Source organism: Macaca nemestrina, chromosome 5 (genome assembly GCF_043159975.1).
Source record: "Macaca nemestrina isolate mMacNem1 chromosome 5, mMacNem.hap1, whole genome shotgun sequence".
NCBI lineage: Eukaryota > Metazoa > Chordata > Mammalia > Primates > Cercopithecidae > Macaca > Macaca nemestrina.
The window spans coordinates 44778144-44794206 of record NC_092129.1 but is presented as its reverse complement, the minus strand read 5'-3'; the positions used below and the strand labels follow the sequence as shown (position 1 = coordinate 44794206).

Sequence of the window (16063 nt, the reverse complement as noted above, 5' to 3'; positions counted from 1 at the left end):
TTTTTTTGAGATGGAGTCTCGCTCTGTCACCCACGCTGGAGTGCAGTGGCGAGATCTCGGTTCACTGCAAGCTCTGCCTCCCAAGTTCACACCATTCTCCTGCCTCAGCCTCCCGAGTAGCTGGGACTACAGGTGCCCACCACCACTCCTGGCTAATTTTTTTTTTATATTTTTAGTACAGACGGGGTTTCACCGTGTTAGCCAGGATGGTCTCGATCTCCTGACCTCATGATCTGCCCACCTCGGCCTCCCAAAGTGTTGGGATTACAGACGGGAGCCTTCGCACCCGGCCTGTTAACCTTTACCTATTTTATTATTAGTTGTTGTTACTTTCTTACTGTGCTTAATTTATAAATTAAACTTTAGCACAGGTATGTAAGTACAGGAAAAAACATAGTGTAAATGGGGTTAAGTACTATTCACAATTTCAGGCATTCACCAAGGGTTTTGGAACATATTTCCCTGTGGATAAGAGGGGGCTACTGTATTATAATTACCATAAAGCATTGAGTCACATGATTATGGAGACTGAGAAGTCCATGATTTGCTATCTGCAAGCTGGATACCCAGGAAAAGCAGTGGAATACTTTGAAGGCCTGGAAGTCAGATAGCCAATGCTATAGATTCTGAAGGTCTGAGAACCAGCAACACCAGAACCAGGAGAAAACAGATGTCCTGCTCAAGCAATCAGGCAGAGTGAACTCAAACCTTCTTCATCTTTTTGTTTTATTCAGGCCCTCAACAAATTACATGATGCCCACATACCTTGGGGAGGGCTGTATGCTCTACTCATTCTACCAATTCAAATGCTCATCTCTTCCAGAAACACTCTCACAGACACGTGCAGACATCATGTTTAATCAGATATCTAGACATCTTGTGTTCCAGTCAAGTTGACACATAACATTTACCATCACATGTCATGACCCAGAATATAAATTTGTATCAGAAAGAGAGAAAAGAAAGGAGGGAAGGAAGGAAAGAAGGAGTGAGGGAGGGAGGAGTGAGGAAGGGAAGGAGGGAGGGAGGGAAAGGAAGGAAAGAAGGAAGGAAGAAAGGAAGGAAGGAAGGAAGGAGAGAGAAGAAAGAAAGAAAGAAAGAAAGAAAGAAAGAAAGAAAGAAAGAAAGAAAGAAAGAAAGAAAGAAAGAAAGAAAGAAAGAAAGAAAGAAAGAAAGAAGGAAGGAAGGTAGGAAGGAAGGAGGGAAGGAAGGAAGGAAGGAAGGAAGGAAGGAGGGAGGGAAGGAAGGAAAGAAAAAGAAAGAAAGAAAGAGAAAGAAAGGAAGGAAGGGAGGGAGAGAGAGGGAGGAAGGAAGGAAGGAAGGAAGGAAGGAAGGAAGGAAGGAAGGAAGGAAGGAAGGAAGGAAGGAAGGAAGGAAGGAAGGAAGGAAAGAAGGAAGGAAGGAAATAAAAGATCCATAAAATAAATATAAGTTGTACCACTTTTATATACTTTATTATGTTCCATTTTTTCATTCTATTTTTAATGTGAATGGTGATCCACTAAAATGATTTTGCTGCCACAGTTTAAAAAGCAAATATTACAAATGCTTAATCGACTCCTCTTTACTTAAATTGTCTCTATGATTGGTAAAATAGCCATACATTTTCTTTGATGACATGCTGGATTCTGAGTGCTTTAAGACTAGCTGAGACATGACCAAGAGGGAGAAGCCTTGAGTCTTTAAAAGAGACCTCTGGGAAAACTCATTTCTGTCTGAAGCTTCATCAAAATAATCCTTAATATACATATTTCTACCAACGTCCTGTACATGATTATTTATGTGTTCTCTAAAACGATGGAGCTTTCTCCCCAGCTTTCTTCTTTTCTTTCTGAGCCCTCACCAGAATTGCCTCTAAAAGTCAAAAGGGACTGAAAAACTAGTAAGATGTCTTTCCACCTTGCCCTTTTGTCCACAAACTCTGATGCTCATACTGCCCTGTTCTGTGATCAGGCTCCTACTGATCCGACTCCCAGAGCAGTGCTCAGTCGCCTGCTTTTCCTCACCTGGGCAATTCAATCTTCACCTACTCAGGAACTGAGATTTGCTGATGTACTACAGCTAGAAATGTAATCAAATATTTGTGTTCGTTTTCAACCACTCAATGATTTATCATTCTTTTCATTATCTATTGTCTGGCTTCTAACCCCCATCTTGAGTATAAACGGTAAAGATGGCAAATATAGGAAAGAATGGTCTTTTACTATAGGAGCCTACAAGTAATGAAGTGGGACGAAAACAGTCTCTTAACCAGGCTTATGTCTTTACAAGGCTGTCTAAGAGAAGAAAGGTTGCTCTCCAGCACGTTCAGTCACAGAAGCCAAAGAATTTACGACAGTGGAAAATGTAGAAGGTGGAATAGGCCAACAACAAATTAGCTGATTGTTGGTGAAGCAATAGGGGCCAGGATATCTTTTATAGGCACACGTTCCAGTCCAGTGAGTCGCCTTTTAGTGTGCATCAGAATCCCCTAAGTAGTCTGCTTAAATCAAGATTAGTTGTCTGGTGTGTTCTACAGCCATAGACCCTACCACTGAGTGGGAAGAGAGTGAGAGAAAAAGAGGGTGCAGGGAACCCTAGAGAAGCACAGGGCAATTAAAGTAAAAGTAGGGAAGGAATGTACCAGCTGTGCACTATCAATATCTTCCTATCAAGATATCCGCTGCCCCAGGATCACATGGTGATGAATCACAACAAAGACCTAACAAAAAATATTGATGCTTTGAGACTCTTACTTAAACATGCATATTTAAAAAGTGGGACAGGAGAGGTACTCCAAACTGCATGACTTGATATTGACTTGATCATTGCATGGACTACAGTCATCATTAAACACACACGCTCTCCTAATTTGTATGCTGATACCACAGTCCTTACTCCTTGTTGAGAAATAACAAGGAGATCAGTGTGACTGGAACCTAAACTATCGTGCTCATGATACTATGCAGTAGCTCTAGATTCAACGTTATAATGTGTGATGTTACCACAATAGTATCCTAAATTATCACAAAGTGGTATTTTAAAAATGCAGTTTTGCGGTCCAATTACTTCACAGGTCACATGGCCTCAAAGCACTGACCTTAGAACTTAACAGCCATCTATAATATTTCCATGAAAAATATGTTCCAGGCTCCAAACAACATTCTTTTAGGCAAACTTTTAGAACGCAATCTGCTTAGGAACTGTCTCTACTGGTCTGTGATACGTTTGTTTTGCACATGAAGTTTATTTCAGACTCTTTTCTACAGAGATATTTCCTGCCCTTGGAAGATGACTTCAAATAATAAATTGTCACCAAAAATGGACATGAAACTTTCAAAAAGCAGTAGGGAGGTGGAAAAGATGAACAAGCTGAAAACAAGTCCATTTTGGGAGGGTTCTGAACATCCTGGTTAAGGGAGTTTTTCATTTTAAAGGAAAAAGTATTCATCTGATATGTTTCTTTGTTCATAGCACTTAATATAGAATTCTACAATGTTAAAAATAGGAAGTCAGGTTTATATGGTGTTTGCTTTAATGATACTAAACTGCCTGGAAATAGCAGCACATGCTATAACAAGTTTCAGATATTAAAAGAAAAGCTACAATGCTGAACTCTTTTCTAAACTTTTATATGAAGTCCCAGGCTTTGTGGACATTCAGGAGCAAATCAGGGCTAATACGGGAAGTTTACAGATGGTATAATGGCTTCAGGCATCCCAATTATATTAAAAAGTTGAAAGTGGCAGATTCATATCCTCCCCTTTTACATGTCATAAATTCCAAAGTGTTGGTGTCAAACTGTGTCAATTGCACTCATTTATTAATACTTGGAATACCGTCAGTGAGCTTCCTAGCTGTTATTATCCATTTATTCATTTACAGCCATCTAATACTAACAGCAGCAGCCACGGTTTTCAGTCCTTTCCCTGAAACCATACATGCATTGCCTCAGGGAGACTTCCACAAGCCTGCATCTGGGGAGGGGGAGGAGGAAACAGCAAACTGCAAGATCTGCTGATCTTGGATATGGGTCTCTCTGCAGGAGCTTCCAAATGTGTCTTTGTTTATGTTCTGGGCTCCGGGTTGTTGTGGGGCATGGATCTAAGGAGGAAGGAATTTGTTGCCTCAATAAAAAAAAAACTGTGTAATTAAGATGTGGAAGAAAGGTTAGGTGAAAGACAGAAAAAAGACTATCTCCAGGTATTCTAAAACAAATATTTACACATTCAAATATCATCTTTTTTTTAACCATCTGATCCTCAGTCTTGGAGGCAGTGGTTAATAAACGCCAATGTCTTCACACAAAGTAAAAAAATAAATAAAATAAAACATGTACGGCAACGATGCACATGATTCAGACCCAAAAACTACCCCGCATAAAACATTCATTATAATTAATGCAGTGTTTCTTGGCTGGTATTATTAAGACCTTAATTTTCCACTTGGTGGAACTTACTGTATGTAGTAGAAAAATCACTGGCTCTGAGTCAGAAATGCCTTGATTCTAATCCAGCCCCTGCCACTTCTTAGCCATGCCATGTGTGCAAATTAGTTGACCTCTCTGAGCCTTGGGTTTGTTTTCTTTAAAATGTGAATTATAAGGAAATATTAAATGTGATGATTGAACAAAAGAAAGAAAGTAAAACAACTACACAGTTCCTCTAAATTGCAGCTTTCCTCCCTCACCCCTTTCCTCTTTAGGAACTGCACAGACATTTTTAATAAGAAAGGATATAAGTGATCAAAATAATGATTCTGAAAACATATGATTCATTGCAGACATTGGCAGTGTGTGCCCTCCATAGTATTGGGCATGAAGGAGTTAAGTGGGAACACTACTTTTGAATCCTGGGGGAAGGGTGGAAGGGAGGACGGTAATAGTGGATTTAATAGTGTTTCACAGGCAGAGTCCTGATGCTGTGCAAAGCTCCAGATCATGTTTCTTCTTAGACGCCAATCAGTCAGGAAGTGATTCTCAAAGAAGTTTACATTGCCCTACTCTCCTTACACTGCTGCACAGTAGGAAACCCAGGACACAGAATACTCACAGGAAAGATGCTAGCATTTCCTGGGATAATAGCGAAAGCAAATGAGCCTCATGTCACATAACATATTATAAGGAAGCAAAGTCTCCTGCACAACATTATACTAAAAAGACCAAAGTTATATTAAGCCTTGAACAGTTGCATACGTAAAGACCAAGAAAATAATCCAAATAGTAATCAAAAGCTCTGATTCTTCTTCAATTCCAGTTCATGTGCTACATTTTGAGAAGAATGACACAAAAGTATACATGCTCTCACACACACACACATGCACACACACACACAAATATACACACATCCCATGCAACACACATTCACACCTTTTGGTCAATAGAAGAAAAGAAACCTAGATCATATCAGAACACAGACAGTCTTACTGGTCAGGCTGTGTCTTCACCACATGCTTAATGGAGAAAAATGGGTAATGTATATCAGAACTTCATCAAAGAACATTCCAAAGCTGTTACATACATTTATGCTTGTCAAGTGTATAACCTGCACATAATTCTCTTTTATTCTTTCACCCAGTATTTATTTTCTGTTAGCTAGAAGAGGGCATGGGCTTTGTCTATATTGCTTACTTTTAAACTTGTGACCACCTGGCATGTAGTAGGTGCTCAATAAATATTTGCTGAATAAATTGATGAACACTTTCAATTCTAAGGGGGATTCTGCCATTTTAAATAAGCAATTACAATAGAATAAACTAATTTTATTTTTGATATCCCAAGGAACTCAAGCCCCTTTGTTAGTAATTTTCTTTTTAGAACACTGTCTGAACTAGGCCTACGCTCCAGCTGACTGGGGCAAGGCACATTTTGTAGATTTACGTGGTAGCCTGTGGAGAGGTATCTACATGCACGATAAAGACATTGCTTATATTTGTACAGATATTACACTACGGTGCAAATAACCAACTCTATCTTTTGTTTTTCTTGAGAGAGTCTCACTTCTGTCATCCAGGCTGGAATGCAGTGATGCAATCTCAGCTGCAACCTATGCCTCCCAGGTTCATGAGATTCTCCTCGTGCCTCAGCCTCCTGAGTAGCTGAGACCACAGGCACAAATCACCACGCCCAGCTAACTTTTGTATTTTCAGTAGAGACAGGTTTTCTCCATGTTGGCCAGGCTGGTCTCGAATTCCTGACCTCAAGTGTTCCACCCGCCTTATCCTCCCAAAGTGCTGGGATAACAGATGTGAGCCACTGCTCCCAGCCTACCAACTCTGTCTTCTATACATTGATTCTAAATCAATGATTTATGAATTTATCCAAATTGATTTTTCTCTATTTATGTTTTCAGCTTCTTCTCCTTCCAGGCAATGAGCTCCATGCCAGCATTCCCTATTCCTTCAAAATAATACCTTGTATTTGTTCTTAGAATTCACCACAAGCAGTTCAGCAAAATGTCACTGGTGCCTCCTACAAGATACCATAACAGCAAAATTTTATCTTTACTACATAAAGATTTTTTACTTTTTCTAAAGTTTAAATTTTTCCCACTTCTTTCTCCCTATGTGGTGGCCTTACAAAGAACCATATGGTCCAGTTACAGGATTTCCTCTTATAGAAACCACATTTTCTTGCCTTCATTAGGTCATGCAAGTTTAACCACCAAGTGACTGTCTTCATCATACCTTCCAATGGGCAGTTCAGGGACTGGAGGGGGACCCACCAGTCTGAAGACCCAGCATATTTTCTATAATTTTCTTCTAGAAAGGAATTTCATTAACAATCTCCCAACTTTCTTCATATTTGTAACAGAAGTGTCACAATCTACTCCCTAACAACCAAACCATTTTCATTATTAAAATAAATGTCATCATACATTTGTCAAAACTCATTATGTACAACCTAAGAGCAAAGCCTAATGCAAACTTGGACTCTGGGTGACAATGATGTGTGAATGTAGTTCACCCATTGTAAACGAATGTACCAGTCTGAGAGGAATGTTGACCACGGGGCAGGCTGTGCATGTGTGAGAGCAGGGGAGATATGGAAACTCTCTACTTTCCACTCAACTTTCCTGTGGACCCAAAACTGCTCTAAAACAAAAATAAAGTCAATTACAGTAAAATACCTGCATAGGACATAACTTCACAACACTGTTGAAAGCATTTTACTTATTTAGTGAATATAAGTATATGCAATTCTTGTGACAATATTATGAGAGAGCTATTACTACTATTATCCCCTTTTGGCTGATGAGACTTCAGTTACCTGACCCTGAATGTCATGACTGAGAAGTACCAGAACTGCCGCCTGGCTGCAGCCGACGCACCCGCCCTTCCTCCACTTGGGTGCTTCTCAGTCATGCCAAACTCAGTCTCCAGCCACACATTCCTCCCCTTCGCCCCAAGCACGGTTCTTTAAACTATTGGCTATGGTTGGTCTCATAGGCGTATTGTGTACTTAACGGTACATATACATGCGTAAAAATATTTCTGCATGTGACACTCTGAAGGATATGCTTTATATTTAAAAAAAAAAAAGTGGAAGTGAAATAATTCCCAACAGTTTTCTCAGTAAAGACGAATATAAGGATTCACTTGAGTTCATCAAAGTGCCCCACAGATTCTTTGGTTATCTGTCTAATTCCGAAGTAATTCTGGAGTTTGTATAATTCACTTGGCAGTCTACTACAACCTTGATTATCCCACGGTTATTTAAGGAAGTTTTTATTTTTTAACATATTTTCTGTTTTACAAATTATCTGATGATGTGTATCATTTCTAAAAACAGAACAAAATCAAAATTTTTTAAAAGTTTAGTCAAGAAAAGGACATCTAAATTGTTTAGATAACTGTAGTGACATAGACCAGAGAAGGTTTCAAAGGAAATCACTGTTTGTTCGTAAAGTGCAAATCCCTTTCCGGGGAATTAGTATCATGAAAATTATTACCAAAAAATCATATCATAAGTATAGGCAGGGTTTTGTTCTGAATATATCGCCAATTAAAAAACCAAATTATTTTTTCAGATGAAGTTGCTTGGATACAAGGAGAATCTTACAGAATACAAATGAACTTGAAGGCATCAGTAATATTTTCAAAATAATAGAGAAATGACACAAAGAGTGAAAGAGGTAATTGAAACCTGTCTTTGATGGGAATAACACTTAAAAGGAGCATTGTACCTATCTGCTGGCAGCTTTAAAAAATATTAATGATTACTGAAATTGAGAAATGTCAATAGTATGAAACGAGCAAAACTACTTCCCTAATGAGATTTTACAAGGTGAGCAATTGTTTTGAACATTTTCTAACCTTGACTTTTCTGTTTATCTTAAGAATTTAAAAAATAAAACAAAACAAAAAACTAGTGTTTAAATATGAAAAAGAGACTTGTGGCAAATTCAGAATATAATAATTGATCATTAAAATAGAAATGCCTTCTCTAACCAGAAAAATGAATAAGGAAATTATAACTTACATTCTTTGTGGATGTCTTTACAGAGATAAAGTAGTGGAATATTTACTTGAAATAACGTTCATCATCAATGCTGAAGTTTACAGAAGACAAAAATATAGAACTCATTTGTTCATAGACAGCCCCAGGACACACACAGTGGATGCATTGTGTTCTCCTGGGTTGCATAACTACTTTGAAAGAAGTTTTCTTTTCTGTGTCATAAAAGAAGACTTTTTGGCTCTGCCAGGATACTCTACCATTTGGCCCCACAGACTTCAAGCATGCCTGAAGATATGTGCCAATTGGTTGTTGGTTTTTGAAAATCCTTCTGATCTCTGCTGAGTTACCCAATTGGACTCAGAAGGGTCTGACCCACGTGCCACATTCCAGCTGTTTGCTTGTTTGTTTTTAATCTCAACCTGGTTTAATGGGAAGAAGGTGAGTCACCTTGTGTGTATGTCAGCTGATATTTGTGTCATGGAAACTTAAAGGGGATAGACTTGAAATTGAAAAGATAAGATTGTGATTGAATGGGCCTTGTATAAACTATGTTTTGTTATTGTTCTCTTGCTTACTTACCTTGTAAACAGATTCCTTGAGTCTTAAACCAAGGATCTTAATCTTTGGTACTTACAGAGCCTTTCTTCCATGAAGCAGAGTTATTTAGGATGCTGCCAGCAAATGAGCTCTCAATTAGATCTGTCGTCATCATCACAGAACTTACTATGGTCTGATAGTATTCAAAGTGCTTACTTCAATTAATTTCTGGAAACAATTTCACACATTTGACTCTATGTATTTTTCCATCTCATGGTAAGGAAACAGACACAAAAAGGCCAAATGACTTTTTCAAGGACATTCAGCTAGGAAAGGGCAAAGACAGGCACAGATGAAGACATAATCACAGGCACAAATGACGTGTCTGATAATAGAGATCCTAGGGATCTGTGAATGTCAATAGGAATTACAAATATGAAAATTATTTGTTGAATCAACAAAGTGGAAATAAAACTATTTTTTCTTAGCTGATTTGGTAATGACTAACAGTCAACATACCTATTAAGTGGTTTTGGTTGAAATAATTTAATTTGTTGTTAATAATAGTTCCCCCCTTTAAATGTAATGATACAGTTCCAATATCTCGATGAACAAATAAAATAGGAGAAAAAATTCTATATTTTAGTCATTTCTGCTTATGGCCTTAATTTCAGATTCCAGAAATCCATTACTAAGTAGTTATAAAGCAATTACAGTCATTAGACTAGCCCAGGATGGCTGGACAAAGTTGAATATTTCATGACTAAAAACAACAACCAGGCACAATGGCTCACACCTATAATCCTAGCACTTTGGGCGGCTGAAATGGGTGGCTGGCTTAAGCCTGGAGTTCGAGACCAGCCTGGCAATAAACAGAGATCTTGTCTCTACAAAAGATACGAAAATTAGTTGGTGTGGTGGTGTGTGCTTGTCGTCCCAGCTACTTTGGAGGCTGAGATGGGAGGATCACCTGAGCCCAGGAGGTTGAGATTGCAGTGAGCTAAAATCGTGCCACTGCATTCTGTCGCTGCACTCCAGCAGCCTGGGTGACAGAGTGAGACCCTATCTCACAACAAAACAAAACAAACAAATCAATTCTCACTTAAAATAAACATACCTAAGACATCATTGTATATTTTAAATTCTTTCTAATTAGAGCAATGTTACTGAATATATTTTAAAGAGGCTTATTATAAACAAGATACTTACAAGGTCATTGTACTGAATTCAATTTTTTTGTTATATGGAAGTTGAAGAACTTTGGAATTATGAAATGTTAACACAAGTAAAAATATAAAGTCCGATCTTTGATAAGAAGATACTTTGTCTTAGTCAGTTTGGACTGCTACAACAAAATACCAAAGACGGGGTGGCTTCAACAACAGACATTTATTTTCTCACAGTTCTGGAGGCTGGGAAGTCTAAGATCAAGGTACTGGCCGATATGGTTCTTGGTGAGGGCATTCTTCCTACCTGGTAGATAACTACCTTCTTGCTGTGTGCTCATATGGTCTTTCCTCAGTACCAGAGCATGGAGAGAGAGAAAGCTCCTGTGTTTCTTCCTTTCCTTTGAAGGATATTAATCCCATCACGTAGTCCCCAAACTCATGATCTTATATAAGCCTAAATACCTCCCAAAGGCCCCACCTCCAAATACCATCAAGATGGGGATTAGGACTTCAACATATGAATTTGGGAGGAGCACAGTCAGTCCATAGACACTTCTAGGAAATCTTTTCCAAGTAGTCCAGATTCATCTAGTATGCTAACCACACTAGGCTACAGAAGTGACCTGAGGGCAAGAAGAAAGATCCTTCTTTCAGACCCTAAAGTCATCATTAACTGGCCCAGGAAGGATCCCCCAGCATGGAAGATACCCAAAGACTGAACAATAATATGAGGTTTGAGGCTCACAAATAAACCTCATTAAGAGAGAACTGAGAAAAATCAGAGTCAGAAAAAGAAGGAAAAAAGGTATGGCGGTAGGTAATGGGATTTGAGGTAAGAAAGGAAACAGGAAGCAGCATAGCAATAGGAGGGAAGGGGAGGCGAAGGGGGAAGGTCAAAGGAAGAGAGAAGGAAGAAGATGACAAGAGTGAGCGTAGTTTCGCTTTCTCAGCATTAAAATCCTAAACTGGACACTCTAAAAATAAAAACTACAGGGGGTGGGGATTTTACTTGTAAATAATTTAAAAATCACTAAGCTTCCTGCCATGTTAGTGCCGGCTATAGATTCCAACAACCTAAAGTGATTTTAAATGCCCCTCTCTAGAGAGTAAGTAAAAACATCCATCTCCCGCATAGAACAAAATTCCCTTTCTTGATGGAACTGAATGGGGTCAGAGGCATTTTTTTCTTGGAATCTTCACCAGCCCAAACTATAGACATAAGCCAACTTTCACAGAGGCTAGATTGTTAAGTTGTGGCTCATCACCTATAACCCATTTTTATAAAATGTGAGTGAAGGCTACTATATTGTTAGTGGCCACCTGTGGACATAAAGAATTTATAAGAGAAAAGTCAATAATGTCTTATCATGTAAGCACATCTGAAATACTGATGTGATTTCGGTATTAAGTAAACACTAGAGCCAATGTTGTGACTAGTTGTATATATGATACACATATACATATGCATGTATGTATACCATTTAAGAAGAAACATCAAAAGAGTTTAAAATATACTGATTTTGTGACAGCTGAAGAGCTAATTGTTGCTTTCCACTATTAAAACAGGGTAAATGCCACTAGGAGAGGAATTGCTCAGCTTTAGGAAGGGGTAATTAGGTTTAATGGAATCAGTTGAGAAGAGGAACATTAAGCCTATCGGGAAAAATTTCCTCCCAAGGAAAACTATTAGATAATGGAATGACTTCCCAAGAGAAATGCTTGAAATCCTATCACTGAGGATATGTAGGACTCAGCTGGACATTACAAGACATTCCATATCTCAGACTTTATGCCCTTTTATGTCCAAAATATTTTAGTATTTTATTTGATGAAATATATTCTAATCCTTTCTTCAGGACTACATATATAAAGAGACTGTATATGTGTATAAATATGCATATATAGTATAAATACATACATATATGTACTACATTTAGACTATGTATGTATAGTCCAAATATACACATCAATATGCGTATACATATATACTAAATATACATATACATATGTATTATACATACATAGTCTAAATATAGTACACATGTGTATATGTGTATGGAGAGAGAGAGAGAGAGGTAGATAGGCAGGTAGGTAGATTAATTGATAGATAGATAAATACATACAAGGGAGAGAAACAGAAAAAGAACCTTAAGATTTGAGGTTCTTTTCTGTTTGTTTTTAAACTTGCAGGTTACAAATGAAAATGAAAACACTAAAAACTGTGACTGATGAACAATAAAGAAATATACTCAGATAACAAGCCCCTCCATTTAATTTCACCCTCAAGAGTCAGAAGCAACCAGGTTTGCATTTATTTTCAGTTAGTACTGGTTGCTTCTGAGAATAAGCCCAACTATTAATCTGAAATTCCAATAAAAGCACCAAAAAAAAAAAAAAAGCCTTAGATGACAAAAATTAAAAATGTTCAGACTCTTAGTGAGAATTTAAGGTTCAATGACTTATCTAACTTTTTCTTGTAAAAAGAACAATCACTTTCAGAAAACCTATGCCCCCATGGAATGACGAATCCACTTCCTCCTAAACATAGATCACATTATCAGTGTTGCCAAATATATCAACAACCGCCTGACTGTTGAACACCATGTTTATCTAATGGACCATAACAGACAGCGAGAACAAGCACAGTTGGAGACAGCAATCTCTAAAAGTATTTCCAAACCAGCACCATTCTTTATTTTTTTTCTTTCCTTTTTCAATTAAGGGAAAGGGAGTTATTAAGCAAGACATACAAAAGTGCTGCTAGGATAGCTCCACTGAAACCATTTCTTTCTGCTGAAATGTGAAATAATTCTGGAGGGTCACATTTTTACGTATTCACATGAGAACTAGGACAGAGAAGAAGGAGGGCCGTGGAGTCAAGTTTACACTGGACACCCATTCAAATCTGTCATGAATTGCATAGAGAAAATTCCAGAGGATTCCAGAGATAAATTCTCAACTTTTCCCCTCTGCAGAGTGAAGCAGTTCAAAGCTGAGGATCAGGATGGGACTGACAGGGATTTTATTTAAATGCTTGTGAGAAAAATAATGCAATTATTTAAATGTTTCACATGGTTTAATTTCAGGAATAAGACAAATTTGTTATAAAAGTTGAGAAAATACAGGTAAGTCAAAAGGAGAAAATAAACCACATAGAATCCAATAATGCAGAGATAAGTGCTTTAAAATTTTGGTATATATTCTCCCAATCTGATATGTTCTGAGACAGGTATTTTAAAAACAAAATAGAGGCCGGGCGCGGTGGCTCAAGCCTGTAATCCCAGCACTTTGGGAGGCCGAGACGGGCGGATCACGAGGTCAGGAGATCGAGACCATCCTGGCTAACACGGTGAAACCCTATCTCTACTAAAAATTACAAAAAACTAGCCGGGCGAGGTGGCGGGCGCCCGTGGTCCCAGCTACTCGGGAGGCTGAGGCAGGAGAATGGCGTAAACCGGGGAGGCAGAGCTTGCAGTGAGCTGAGATCCGACCACTGCACTCCAGCCTGGGCGACAGAGCCAGACTCAGTCTCAAAAAAAAAAAAAAAAAATAGAATCTTTTTGTATATATAATTTTGTGTAGTGATATTTTTCAATACATACCATATTCTGCACGTATTTTTCATAACAATATTTTTCCATAACACCATTTAAATTGCTATTTGATGCTCTGTTACATCAAGGCCCTCTATTTATTTTTCCAGCCCCATATTGTTGTTACCAAACCTTTGCTATTATTAATAGTTCTGTTATGTGTACTCTTACATTGTACTTTTATATGTGATCATAAATATTTCCTTAGAATAACTTACTTGAAGTGTGTCATAAAATAAGTAAAACTCCAAGACTGTAACAGAGTGAAAATGCCCTTTATAATGTTTGTAATAATTTTCCTTTCCACCCACAACGGTGTTTATTGTGGTTTTGACAGAGTACTCTTTGTGTATTTGTTTGTTTTTGTTTACTTGAACCTATCAATCTTGTTTTATGATCGCTTTCTTTTTTCTTTTTTTTTTTTTTTTTTTTTTTTTTTGAGACGGAGTCTTGCTCTGTCACCCAGGCTGGAGTGCATTGGCCGGATCTCAGCTCACTGCAAGCTCCTCCTCTCGGGTTCACGCCATTCTCCTGCCTCAGCCTCCCGAGTAGCTGGGACTACAGGCACCCGCCACTTCGCCCGGCTAGTTTTTTGTATTTTTAGTAGAGACGCGGTTTCACCTATGTTAACCAGGATGGTCTCGATCTCCTTACCTCGTGATCCGCCCGTCTCGGCCTCCCAAAGTGCTGGGATTACAGGCTTGAGCCACCGCGCCCGGCATGATCGCTTTCATAAGTTAATATTAAGAAAATTGTCACTAAGATTAAATGAGTAATATATAAATATATAGATCAAAAATTTTAAAGATGAACCTTTATTTTCTTCAAGTGGCTTTATACATCTTTTTAAAATATATATCTGCATTATTATTTATTTAGAATTTATGTTCATAAATAGTATAAAACAAGATAAATTGTTACCAAACTTTCTTAATACATTTATTAAATAAGCCATCTTGATTTGCTGATTTGATTTGATAGCACCGATTTGATGTGCTACCTCATGAAATTATTATATGCACACTATTCTTTATTTAGTTGAATCTGTAAAATTATTATAACCGCTTCTTTCATGTGTCTCTAAAGAATCCAGGAGTAGCAATTATTTCACCTGTGCAGGAAGCAGTTACAGTAGAGCAGCTTTTCATCATCTATGTCTATGTATTCTCAATTACATAAAAAAAACTTTAAATATTAATCTTCCCTCAAAAATCTTAATCCATGAAGAAGAAGAGTGTAGAAATCAGTAAATCCTATCAAAAGAGTTTATGCAGCAGCCACACTAGGGTGAGGAACCAAATTGCAAGAGAAAAATGTACTCTTATTTAAAGGACCAATAGGATTTCCATTCTTCTCTTTTTGCTTTCTGTTCTTTTGTTACATTTCACTAAAAGCAGAGATTCTCAAAGAGCGGTCCCCAGACCAACAGCATCACATGGGAATTTGTTAGAAATAAATCACCCCAGATCTACTGAATCAAGAATGGGGCCTAGAGGCTATGCTTTCACAAGTTTTCTAGGTGATATTGATGCATGCAAAAGCTTGATTTAAAAGAACTTTGTCAAGAAAGAATCCGAATAGAACCCACAGAAAACATTATGGTATCTGTGACATGATGGTACATCAAGCCTTTACTGAGAGATTTAATATAGACCTTTCTCCATCTTCCTTTTCCCCATTTATTATGTATGCATTCACTTATTAAACATTTTTTCTATACCTAGATAAGGGCTGGATGCTGAGTATGGACACTGAATAAAACAGATTCCTTGCCCTCAAAACCCCGGCAATTTATATATGTTTTTGTTCTACCTTGAAGAAAAAACAAAAACCTGTAACAGAAAAGAAAACTAGACTATTTGTTCTTTCATTTGTCAAGTTTTGTTTTTTTTAAAATATATGTGGCTAGTTAAAGTCAAGTATTCTGCTTCTTAGAATATAAGCTTTTTTGTTGAAAAAACTTGTGATAATGTTCAAGATGAGAGCCTACAAAAATAGTACTAAAAGAATCTTTAATTGAATAGGATATTACAGGGAGCGAGGTTCATAGTCATTATACTGAAATAATCTATCCGGAAGAAGCCCAAGGAAGGTGAAACTGTTGGGAAGAGTAGGTAACTGACAAGTTAAAGTTATAGTAATGACAATGACAGACAACTGAGGCGTCATTGAAACGATCTCTCTGGAAAGGAAGAAGGACCACATGACGTATAAAAGATTGAGAAACAGCAACAATTTACATTTGGGGAGTAGATGTAAGAAACGGAAGCAGAGAGCAGGATAATCTTGAGAATTAGAAACTCAAGAAAAAGGCATAACCACAACCT

At 37.7% G+C, this 16063-nt stretch overlaps 1 long non-coding RNA gene across 1 annotated transcript in view; it reads right to left on the bottom strand.

Annotated features, from left to right (window-relative positions):
* Positions 1 to 10576, bottom strand: part of LOC105465736 (uncharacterized) — a 120870-nt gene extending 110294 nt beyond the window's left edge. Inside the window, exon 1 of the long non-coding RNA XR_977763.2 lies at positions 10463 to 10576. This is a non-coding gene — a long non-coding RNA (uncharacterized lncRNA). The remainder of the gene's footprint in view (positions 1 to 10462) is intronic.
* Between the last annotated feature and the right edge of the window lie 5487 nt (positions 10577 to 16063).